Source organism: Trachypithecus francoisi, unplaced genomic scaffold (assembly GCF_009764315.1).
Source record: "Trachypithecus francoisi isolate TF-2019V2 unplaced genomic scaffold, Tfra_2.0 Lachesis_group12, whole genome shotgun sequence".
NCBI classification, from domain to species: domain Eukaryota; kingdom Metazoa; phylum Chordata; class Mammalia; order Primates; family Cercopithecidae; genus Trachypithecus; species Trachypithecus francoisi.
The window spans coordinates 717,061-729,367 of NW_022681457.1; the positions used below are offsets into that span (position 1 = coordinate 717,061).

The window sequence follows — 12,307 nt, forward strand, 5'->3', positions numbered from 1 at the left end:
ATGGGGTTTCACCATGTTGGCCAAGCTAGTCTTGAACTCCTGGCCTCAACTGATCGTCCATCTCAGCCTCCCAAAGTGCTGGGATTACAGGCATGAGCCACTGCACCCGGCCCCAGATCAATCAATTTTATCAAATTAGCTATACATTTCCCTGTAGGTGCTGCTTTAGCTTTATCCCAGGTTGTTTTTTTGTTTTGTTTTAACCATTTTTGTTTTTTTCTTTATGTTGTTTGTTTGTTTAGAGACAGGATCTCACTCTGTCTCCCAGGCTGGAATGCAGTGGTGTGATCCTGCCTCATTGCAGCCTCTATCTCCTGAGCTCAACGATCCTCCCACCTCAGCCTTCTCAGTAGCTGGGACCGCACATGCGTGCCACCACGCCCGGCTAATTTTTGTATCTTTTGTAAAGACACAGTCTTGCTATGTTGCCCAGCCTGGTCTTGAACTCCTGACCTCAAGCAATTCTCCTGCCTCAGCCTCCCAAAGTGCAGGGATTGCAGGTGTGAGCCACCATACCACCTGGCCTGGTTTTTGTTTGTTTTTGTATTTTTTGTTTTTGAGCTGGAGTCTCCCTCTGTCACCCAGGGTGGAGTGCAATAACGTGATCTCGGCTCACTGCAAGCTCCGCCTTCCGGGTTCATGCCATTCTCCTGCCTCAGCCTCCCAAGTAGTTGGAACTACAGGCGCCTGCCACCACACCCGGCTAAATGTTTTGTGTGTTTGTAGTAGACAGGGTTTCACTGTGTTAGCCTGGATGGTCTCGATCTCCTGACCTCGTGATCCGCCCGCCTCGGCCTCCCAAAGTGCTGGGATTACAGGCTTGAGCCACCGCGCCCGGCACATACCTGTCCTGTTTTTATGTTCTATTATCGTTTCAAATGTATTCTTTTTATTGGAAGTGTTATATTTGGAGTGTATGGATATTCACACTTATTCATATTTTATTTTCTCAAATTTACTTTTTTTTTTTTGAGATGGAGTTTCGCTCTTGTTGCCCAGGCTGGAGTGCAATGGCGCGATTTCAGCTCACCGCAACCTCCACCTCACAGGTTCAAGCGATTCTCCTGCCTCAGCCTCCCGAGTAGCTGGGATTACAGGCATGTGCCACCATGCCTGGCTAATTTTTGTATTATTAGTAGAGACAGGGTTTCACCATGTTGGCCAGGTTGGTCTCGAACTCCTGACCTCGTGATCCGGCCGCCTCAGCCTCCCAAAGTGTTGGGATTACAGGTGTGAGCCACCATGCCCGGCCAAATTTACTCTTTTTATTGAGGCATAATTTCCCCCTTCCCTCCCCTCCCTCTTCCCTTCCCCTTCCCTTTCCTTCCCTTCCCATTATCCCAGCACTTTTGGAGGCCAAGGTGGGTGTATCATGAGGTCAGGAGTTCAAGACCAACCTGGCCAAGATGGTGAAACCCCATCTCTACTAAAAATACAAAAAAATTAGCCAGGTGTGGTGGTGGATGCCTGTAATCTCAGCTACTCGGGAGGCTGAGGCAGAGAACTGCTTGAACCCAGGAGGCGGAGGTTGCAGTGAGCCAAAATGGAGCCATTGCATTCCAGCCTGGGCAACAAGATTGAAACTCTGTCTCAAAAAAAAAAAAAAAGGCCGGGTGCAGTGGCTCACGCCTGTAATCCCAGCATTTTGGGAGGCCGAGGTGGGTGGATCACCTGAGGTCAGGCGTTCGAGACCAGCCTGGCCAACATGGTGAAACCCCGTCTCTACTAAAAATACAAAAGTTAGCCGGGATTGGTGGCACGTGCCTGTAATCCCAGCTGCTCGGAGGCTGAAGCAGGAGAATCGCTTGAACCTGGCGGTGGAGGTTGCAGTGAGCTGAGATCACACCACTGTACTCCAGCCTGGGCGACTGAGCATCTCAAAAAAAACAAAAGAAAAGGAAAAAGAAAGTAAATAAAACCATTCTCCTGGCTTTTTACACCATAGATTAGCTTTGCCTGTTTGTTGAACTTCGTATAAATAAAATCATACAGGATGTCTGTTCATTTGTCTGATTTCTTTTTTTTTTTTTTTTTTTTTGAGGCAGAGTCTCGACCTGTTACCCAGGCTGGAGTGCAGTGGCCTGATCTCGGTTCACTGCAACCCTCCGCTTCCTGGGTTCAAGCGATTCTCCTGCCTCAGCCTTCTGAGTAGCTAGACTACAGATGCATGCCACCACACCCGGCTAATTTTTGTATTTTTAGTAGCGGTTTCACCATTTTGGTCAGGCTGGTCTCGAACTACCGACCTCGTGATCTGCCCGCCTCAGCCCGCAAAGTGCTGGGATTACAGGCGTGAGTGACTGTGCCCAGCCCATTTGTGTGATTTCTTTTGCTCAACTTTCTGTCTCTTGAGATTCCTTTTTTTCTTTCTTTCTTTCTCTTTTTTTTTGGTACAGATGGGGTGGGTCTTGCTATGTTGCCCAGGCTGATCTTGAACACCCAGCCTCAAATGAGCCTACGGCCTCCAATTCCAGTGCTCCAGGCTTAGCCTCCCAAAGTGCTGATATGGCAGGAGAATAGGTAATTAGGGTAACTGGGAGTTCATCAGGTACCGCCAGTTTGCATAAGCAACAGAATAGCAGGTGCAGCCAGTTGATATAGTCAGGAGAGCCACAGGTTCATACAGGCTATATCCTCCCTTCCATGATAATAAGCCACTCCAGCCTCTGATTGACTGCGAGCCAGGTCTCCACTTGGGCTCTGATTGGTCGTGAGCCAGTCCTTCATAGCGTGTAACCAATTGGAGGCCTCTGAAGGGCACCTAGGGGTGTTGCTGAGTCCTTTTTAGCTTAATAAAAACCCTAACTGGCAGGCCTGGTGCAGTGGCTCGCCTGTAATCCCAGTACTTTGGGAGGCCAAGGCGGTCAAATCGCTTGGGATCTGGAGTTTCAGATCAGTCTAGCCAACATGGTGAAACCCCGTCTCTACTAAAAGTACGGTAATTAGCCGGGCATGGTGGTGCGTCCCTGGTGGCACGTCCTTGGTGGCTTGTGCTAGGAGTCCCAGCTACTCAGGAGGCTGAGGTAGGAGAATCACGTGAATGCGGGAGGCAGAGGTTGCAGTGAGCTGAGATTGTGTCACTGCACTCCAGCCTGGGCAACACAGCAAGACTCCGTCTCAGAAAGAACCCTAATTGGGGAGGCGCTCAAGCCCTCTCCCACTCTGTGAATTGTCTTGGATAAATCTCTGCTTTGTCTTTTGTTGCTTTGTTCTTTTTTCTTTCTTTCTTTTTAGTGAAACACAGTACCCCAAAATGCAATAGCTTTTATTTTTTATTTTATTTTTTATTTTTTTGACTCTCACTCTGAGACGCAGGCCGGAGTGCGGTGAGGCGATCTTGGCGCACTGCAACTTTACCTCCCAGGTTCAAGCAATTCTCCTGCCTCAGGCTCTGAAGTAGCTGGGTTACAGGTGTGCACCACCATGCCCAGCTAATTTTTTTTTTTCTTGAAATTTTAAAATCCCTCAAAAACTTCATTATACAGGTGAATTTTGATCGTTATGATGGGCTTATCGGTAGGATTTCTGGTAACGAGCATGGGCACCAGGGCCTCCAAACTTTTTGGACTCACAGCGACAGGGATCAGCTACCAGCAGGGTCTGGTCGTACTGGATGAGGATGTCTTTGATCCCCTTCTTGGAAGCCTCATCCACATATTTCTGGTAATAGGCCACCAGGGCTTTGGAGACGGACTGATGGAGAGCATAAATCTAGGCCACGTGACCACCACCCTTCACATGGACGTGGATGTCCACACCAGCAAATCGCTCCTTGCCGAGAAGCAGAACTGGCTCCAGCAGCTTCTATGGTAATGTGCGCGGCTCCGTCATCTCCAGGAGCTGCCTGTTCACCTTGATGAGGCCATTGCCGCGTTTGCAGCCCGCCACAGCTGTGGCTGTCTTCTTGCGACCCAAGACCTGCACACACTGCAGTAGGCCCTTGGACCGCATGGCTGCAAGCGTGAACTAGAGACCCTCACCACGTGGCGCTGCAACCGGGGAAAAAAAAAAAGTAATTTTTTTTTTCTTTGAGAGGGAATTTCACCCTTGTTGCCCAGGCTGGAGTGCAATGACGTGATCTCAGCTCACTGCAACCTCCGCCTCCCCGATTCAAGCAATTCTTCAGCCTCAGCCTCCCAAGTAGCTGGGATTACAGGCGCCTGCCACCATACCTGGCTACTTTTTGTATTTTTAGTAGAGACAGGTTTTCACCATGTTGGCCAAGCTGGTCTCAAACTCCTGACCTCAGGTGATCCACCCACCTCGTTCTCCCAAAGTGCCAGGATTACAGGAATGAGCCACTGTGACTGGCTTTTTTTTTTTTTTTTTTTTTAACATTTTATTTTTGGTTTATGATTTTTTACATTTTATTTTGGTATGTTTTTATTTTGGAGAGAGGTTCTCACCTCTTGCCCCACTCTTTTTCACCCAGGCTGGAATTCAGTGGTGCCATCATAGCTCACTGCAGCCTTGACCTCTGGGGCTCCCACCTCAGTCTCCAAAGTAGGTAGAACTACAGGTGTGCGTCATCACACTTGGCTCATTTTAAATTTTTTTTTTTTTTGTAGAGATGGGGATCTTGCTGTATTGCCCAGGCTGGTCTCAAACTCCTGGTCTCAAGCAATCCTCCTGCCTTGGCCTCTCAAAGTGCTGGGATTAGAGATGCGAGCCACCATGCCTGGTCAATGGCTCTAAAATGGATGTGCGGTTGGCTGAGTGTTGGCCAATGCCGGCTGGGCTCAAATGGGAAGCTCTGTTTCATATGGGAACCTTGTGGAGCGCAGGCTGAGGGGAGAGGAACCTCTCAGGGGAAGCCCTTCTCATGGCCATGCTGAGATGCAGAAAGAAATGTTCAGGGTCTCTTGAGGCCTAAGCTCAGAACTGACACGACTGTCACTTATGCCCCTCTGCTATTGGCCAAAGCAAGTCACATGGTCACATCCAAAATCAAGGCCTGTCATTTTGTCCTCCACAGGTAAGGATATCAGATGTGCTTTTCTTTTCTTTTTTTTTGAGACGGAGTCTTGCTCTGACGCCCAGGCTGGAGTGCAGTGGAGCCAGCTCGGCTCACTGCAAGCTCCGCCTCCCGGGTTCACGCCATTCTCCTGCCTCAGCCTCCCGAGTAGCTGGACTACAGGCGCCCGCCACCACGCCCGGCTAATTTTTTTTTTTTTTTTTTTTGTATTTTTAGTGGAGATGGGGTTTCACCGTGGTCTTGAACTCCTGACCTTGTGATCTGCCTGCCTCGGCCTCCCAAAGTGCTGGGATTACAGGCGTGAGCCACCGCGCCTGGCAGGTGTGCTTTTCTTTTCTTTTCTTTTCTTTTTTTTTGAGACGAAGTCTCGCTCTATCGCCCAGCCCAGGCTGGAGTGCAGTGGTGCGATCTCGGCTCACTGCAAGCTCCGCCTCCGGGTTCACGCCATTCTCCTGCCTCAGCCTCCCGAGTAGCTGGACTACAGGCGCCCGCCACCACGCCCGGCTAATTTTTTTTTTTTTTTTTTTGTATTTTTAGTGGAGATGGGGTTTCACCGTGGTCTTGAACTCCTGACCTTGTGATCTGCCTGCCTCGGCCTCCCAAAGTGCTGGGATTACAGGCGTGAGCCACCGCGCCTGGCAGGTGTGCTTTTCTTTTCTTTTCTTTTCTTTTTTTTTGAGACGAAGTCTCGCTCTATCGCCCAGCCCAGGCTGGAGTGCAGTGGTGCGATCTCGGCTCACTGCAAGCTCCGCCTCCCGGGTTTACGCCATTCTCTTGCCTCAGCCTTCTGAGTAGCTGGGACTACAGGCGCCCGCCACCTCGCCCGGCTAGCTTTTTGTATGTTTTTTTAGTAGAGACGGGGTTTCACCGTGTTAGCCAGGATGGTCTGGATCTGCTGACCTCGGGATCCGCCCGTCTCGGCCTCCCAAAGTGCTGGGATTACAGGCGTGAGCCACCGCGCCCGGCCGGTGTGCTTTTCTTAAATGGGCCCACACACTGGTACATCCACACGCAATCCATATTCATGGAATATCTCTGGAAGGATATTGGAAACGGTCATCAGGTTTGCTTGCGGGAAGGGAGTCCCGGGATCAGGGTGAGATAACGCCTACTTTCACTCTACAGTCTTTTATTCTCTATGAATGTTTTTTCTAACTACATTCCTCTTTTTTTTTTTTTTTTTTTGAGATGGAGTCTCACTCTGTCGCCCAAGCTGGAGTGGAGTGGTGCGATCTAAGCTCACTGGAACCTCCGCCTCCCGGGTTCAAGCGATTCTCCTGCCTCAGCCTCCTGAGTAGCTGGGACTACTAGCAGGCGCCACCACACCTGGCTAATTTTTTGTGTGTGTTTTTAGTAGAGACAGGGTTTCACCATGTTGGCCGGGCTGGTCTCAAACTCCCGACCTCAAGTGATCCACCTGCCTCAGCCTGCCAAAGTGCTGGGATGACATGTGTGAGCCATTGCTCCCGGCCATTATTTTTAAATTAAAAAATTATGGCCAGAAGGTGAAAATAGAAAAGCTCCTGCCCTATGTACCCATTTTCCTGACATGGAAAACTAAGGCCTTAAGGGATAGGGTGGAGTATTTGTTGAATGCCATGTTGGATATGCAAGCAGTTTCTCCTCTCTGAGCCTCAGTTTCCTTTCCTTTTTTTTTTTTTTTTGAGATAGGCGCTCATTCTGTCACCCAGGCTGGAGTGCTTTGGTATGATCATAGCTCACTGTAGCCTCAGACTCCTGGACTCAAGCAGTCCCTCTGCTTCAGCCTCCTGAGTAGCTAAGACCACGTGTGAAACATCATGTGTGGCTAATTAAAAAAATTTTTTTTTTCTTTGTCAGGCGCGGTGGCTCATACCTGTAATCCCAGCACTTTGGGAGGCCGAGGCCGGCGGATCACCTGAGGTCAGGAGTTTGAGACCAGCCTGGCCAACATGGTAAAACCCCCGTGTCTACTAAAAATACAAAAAAAATTAGCCAGGTGTGCTTCCTATAATCCTAGCTACTCAGGCGGCTGAGGTAGAATTGCTTTAACTCAGGACACGGAGGTTACAGTGAGCCAAGATTACACCACTGCACTCCAGCCTGGGCAACAGAGTAAGACTCCATCTCAAAATAAATAAATAAACAAACAAACAAATAAAATAATTTTTTTTTTTTTTTTTTTTGTAGAGACAGGTTTGCCCTATGTTGCCCAAGTTGGTCTCAAACTTCTAGGCTCAAGTAATCCTCCTGCCTCTGCCTCCTGAAGCACTGGGATTACAGGTATGAGTCACCACATCCAGCCAGTTCCCTCATTTTTAGGTGGGGCTGGTAATATTGCCTACCTTGAGGGGTTAGCTACAAAGATTCTGGGGCTCTGCTACTCCTTGGCTGTGTGACCTTAGACAAGTTACTCAGCCTCTCTGTGCCTCATTTTTTTTCACCTGTGGAATGGAGCAAATCATGGCAGCTGGTGTGAGTATTAACAATTTGCACATAGGAGTTGGCACAGGGTCATTCTGGGGTAAGAACTCAAACATCAGCTGTCGTTGGTGTAGTGCAAAAGTACTTGGAATAGGGCTGGCCTAAAGGAAGGTTTTCCTGGCCAGGTGTGGTGGCACTTTGGGAGGCCAAGGCAGGCGGATCACAAGGTCAGGAGATCAAGCCCATCCTGGCTAACACGGTGAAACCCCATCTCTATTAAAAATATAAAAAATTAGCTGGGCGTGGTGGCAGGCACCTGTAGTCCCAGCTACTCGGGAGGCTGAGGCAGGAGAATCATTTGAACCTGGGAGGCAGAGGTTGCAGTGAGCCGAGATCGCGCCACTGCATTCCAGATGGGGCGAAAGAGCAAGACTCCCTCTCAAAAAAAAAAAAAAAAAAAAAAAAAAAACGCAAAACAAAAAACAGGAAAGGTTTTCCTTAGTTTACACTTTCTTCTTCTTTCAATCTTTATCTCATTTAATCCTCACCGCAACGCTGTGTGATGAGTGTGATCATCCCTGTTTTACAGATGAGGAAACAGAGGCTCAGCCAGAGATCATTGTTCTCCCAGTTTACATGGAACAGAAATGGCAGGGCCAGGATTTAAACCTAGATCTGCCTGGCTCCCTCCTGGCCTTCATCCCCTGCCCTCCCCCAACACACAGTATTTACCGGGTGCTACCCTGTTCTAAGCTTTTTCTGAGGGATTATACATTAATCCTCGCCACAGCCTCAAAATAGGGTACCCTGTGAGTCCTGTTCGACAGACCAGAAATCTGAGGTCCAGAGGTTGCTTCTTGGCTCAGAGGTTCACACAGCTAGCAAATTACCCAGCAGAGATTCATATCTGGGCTGCCTGGCTCCAGTCCCTGCACTGCCTTGTGGTAAGCATCTGGCAGATCCAGATCCAATGTCCAGTGTCCTGAGGCCAAAAAAATGGGGGGGCAGGGGGAAGAGCTTTGCTGTCCCTCAATCCTGTGCTGTAGAAATAGCTGGAGCTAGCACTTTGGGAGGCCGAGGCAGGTGGATCACCTGAGGTCAGGAGTTCGAGACCAGCCTGGCCAACATGGCGAAACCCCGTCTCTACTAAAAATACAAAAATTAGCTGGGCATGGTGGCACACATCTGTAATCCCTGTAAGCTACTTTAGAGGCTGAGGCAGGAGAATTTCTTGAACCCGGGAGATGGAGGTTTCAGTGAGCCAAAATCACGCCATTGCACTCCAGCCTGGGTGACAGAGAGAGATAAATGCTGTCTTTTTTTTTTTTTTTTTTTTGAGACGGAGGTTTCACTCTTGTTGCCCAGGTTGGAGTGCAATGGTGCGATCTCAGCTCACTGCAACCTCCGCCTCCCCGGTTCAAGAGATTCTTCTGTCTCAGCCTCCTGATGAGCTGGGATTACAGGCACATGCCACCATGCTCGGCTAATTTTTGTATTTTAAGTAGAGATGGAGTTTCATCATATTGGTCAGGCTGGTCTTGAACTCCTGACCTCGGGTGATCCACCCGCCTCGGGCTCCCAAAGTGCTGGGATTACAGGCATGAGCCACCGTGTCCAGCGAGATGCTGTCTTAAAAAAAAAAAAAAGAAAAGAAGAAAGAGAAAGAAAGGAAGGAAGGAAAGAGCGAGCTGGAGCTTGGCGCAGTGGCTCATGCCTGTAATCCCAGGACTTTGGGAGGCCAAGACAGGAGGATCGCTTGAGGTCAAAAGTTCAAGACCAGCCTGGGCAACAAAGGGAGACCCCCCCCCCATCTTTACCAAAAATAACAAAAATTAGCTGGGCATGGTGGTGCATTTGTAGTCCCAGCTACCTGGGACTTGGGAGGCTGAGGAGAGAGCATTGCCTGAACCTGGGAAATCGAGGCTGCAGTGAGCTATGACTTTGCCACTGCACTCCAGCCTGGGTGACAGAGTGATGCCTCTCTTTAAAAAAAGCTGGAGTAGCCTGGGTGTGGTGGCTCATGCCTGGAATCCCAGCACTCTGGGAGGTTGAAGTGGGTGGATCACCTGAGGTCAAGAGTTCAAGACCAGCCTGGCTAACATGGGGTAACCCCATCTCTACAAAAATACAAAAATTAGCCAGGCATGATGGCGAATGCCTGTAATCCCAGCTACTTGGCAGGCTGGGGTGGGAGAATCGCTTGAACCTGGGAGGCAGAGGTTACACGGTGAGCCAAGATTGTGCCACTGCACTCCAGCCTGGACAACAAAGCGAGACTCTGTCTTAAAAAAAAAAAAAAAAAAAAAGCTGGAGTAGTTAGGATATGAGTTCGAATTTTTATTTCCATGATTCAATCAGCACCCATTCTCCCGAATGCCTTGTCTGTGTTGGACCTTTGCTGGGTGGCACTGGGGACACAGTGGAGACTGACATGGACCCTGGCCACCTCTTCCCTTCTTGGGGCTCATAGTCTAATATGGGACGGCCTGTACCCCAATACTGATGACCCAGAGTTGGCAGAGCTGGACATGGGAGCCTAAGAGGCTGGAAACCTGGGAGGTAAGAAAGGGCTTCCTGGAGGAGGAAGCATCAGCACTGGGGCTCATACAATAGGGAAGTAGGGCGCACGATGGCTACAATTCCCAGCAAGTGCGAATCTATGCTGAGTCTGGCGTTTGGTCCACAGACCAGCGGCGCCCTCTGCTGGAGGCATCCCATAGTGCAGTGACCAGGGGTACAGCGCGCATGGAATCAAGTGTGTGTGTGTGTGTGTATGTATGTATGTATGTATGTATGTATTTTTGAGATGGAGTTTTGCTCTTGTTGCCCAGGCTAGAGTGCAATGGCGTGATCTCGGCTCACTGCAACCTCCGCCTGTAAGGTTCAAGCGATTCGCCTGCCTCAGCCTCCCAAGTAGCTGGGATTACAGGCGTGTGCTACCGCGGCCGGCTAATTTTATATTTTTTAGTACCGGCTAATTTTTTTTTTTTTTTTTTTTTTTGAGACGGAGTCTCGCTCTGTCGCCCGGGCTGGAGTGCAGTGGCCGGATCTCAGCTCACTGCAATCTCCGCCTCCCGGGTTTACGCCATTCTCCTGCCTCAGCCTCCCGAGTAGCTGGGACTACAGGCGCCCGCCACCTCGCCCGGCTAGTTTTTTGTATTTTTAGTAGAGACGAGGTTTCACCGTGTTAGCCAGGAGGGTCTCGATCTCCTGACCTCGTGATTCACCCGTCTCGGCCTCCCAAAGTGCTGGGATTACAGGCTTGAGCCACCGCGCCCGGCCCTAATTTTGTATTTTTAGTAGAGATGGTTTCACCATGTTGGTCAGGCTGGTCTCGAACTCCTGACATCAAGTGATCCACCAGCCTCGGCCTCCCAAAGTGCGGGGATTACAGGTGTGAGCCACTGTGCCGTCGTCAAGTTATATTAGAATCGTGTCCTCCCAGCTTTGGCCAGTTTACTATTCTAGGACTTGATTCCTTCATTTAGTCACAATTTATTGAGCACCAACTTTGCGCCAGGCTCTTGCTGAAGATACAGTGGTGACAATATAGAGCCCTGCCCTCAGAGCTGACATTCTAGAGGATAAATATACAGTCAGTAGCAAGTATTTACTAAGTACTTTCTATGTGCGAGGCCCTGATAAAAGTACTGTCCTGGCCCGGCGCGGTGGCTCACGCCTGTAATCCCACCACTTTGGGAGGCCGAGGTGGGAGGATCACCTAAGGTCAGGAGTTCACGATCAGCCTGGCTAACATGGTGAAACCCCATCTCTACTAAAAATACAAAAATTAGCTGGGCATGATGGTGGGTGCCTATAATCCCAGCTACTCAGGAGGCTGAGACAGGAGAATGACTTCAACCCGGGAGGCGGAGGTTGCAGTGAGCCAAGATAGCGCCATTGTACTCCAGCCTGGGTGATAGAGCAAGACTGTGTCTCAAAAAAAAAAAAAAAAAAAAAAAAGTACTGTCCCTGTATTAGTTAACATTCAATTCTCAAAGCCTTAGACTATTTCCATTTTACTGACTAGGGAAACTGAGGCACAGAGAAGTTACTTGCCCAAGGCCTGCACAGCAAGTGAGTGCCAGAATCAGATTTGAACCCCGAGCCCAATTCTTAGATATCACATTCTCTTACCAATAACGTAATGTATATTATATAACATAATGATGTGATATATGTTATATAAAATAACTTTAGGGGCCGGGGACCGTGGCTCACACCTGTAATCCCAGCACTTTGCGAGGCCGAGGCAGGAGGATCACTTGAGGTCAGGAATTCGAGACGAGCCTGGGCCAACATGGCGAAACCCCATCTCTACTAAAAATATGAAAAGTAGACGGGCGTGGTGGTGGACAACTGTAGTCCCAGCTACTGGGCAGGCTGAGATGGGAGAATCGCTTGAACTTGGCAGGCGGAGGTTGCAGTGAGCCAAGATCGCGCCACTGCACTCCAGCCTGGGTGACAGAGCGAGACTCCCTCTCAATAAATTTAAATTTAAAAATTTTAGGCCCTGAAAAGTTTTGTGAACAAAATCAAGAGGAGTATGTAATGTTTTGGTGGAAGGGTGCCATTTAGAAGGGGGCAATCAGGGAAGGCCTGCCGGAGGAGGTGGCCTTTGAGAAGAGACCTAAAGACGATGAGATCTATGGGAAGAGTGATCGAAGCAGGCGACGCAAACAAGGAAAAGGCTCCGCGGCAGGCACTGCAAGAAAACCGCCGGTCTGGGATCTAAAGTTTCCAAGGTTTTAGCTTCGCCAAGGCCTCTTCGCTGCAATCACCCTGATTCGAGGTGCCCTGGAGGTTACCAGCTCCGGGTGCGAAGTTCTGCCATTCCCGCGGGGCCGGAGCCACGAGGCTGAACTTCCCGCGGGCGGTGGGCGTGGCCGGCTCACCTGCGGGGGCATGGCTACCAGCCGCCCCGCCCCT

The 12,307-nt window shown here is 49.7% G+C and overlaps 1 pseudogene; it reads right to left on the reverse strand.

Annotated features, from left to right (window-relative positions):
- Positions 1–3,300: 3,300 nt before the first annotated feature.
- Positions 3,301–3,987, reverse strand: LOC117093775 (annotated as a pseudogene).
- Positions 3,988–12,307: the final 8,320 nt, after the last annotated feature.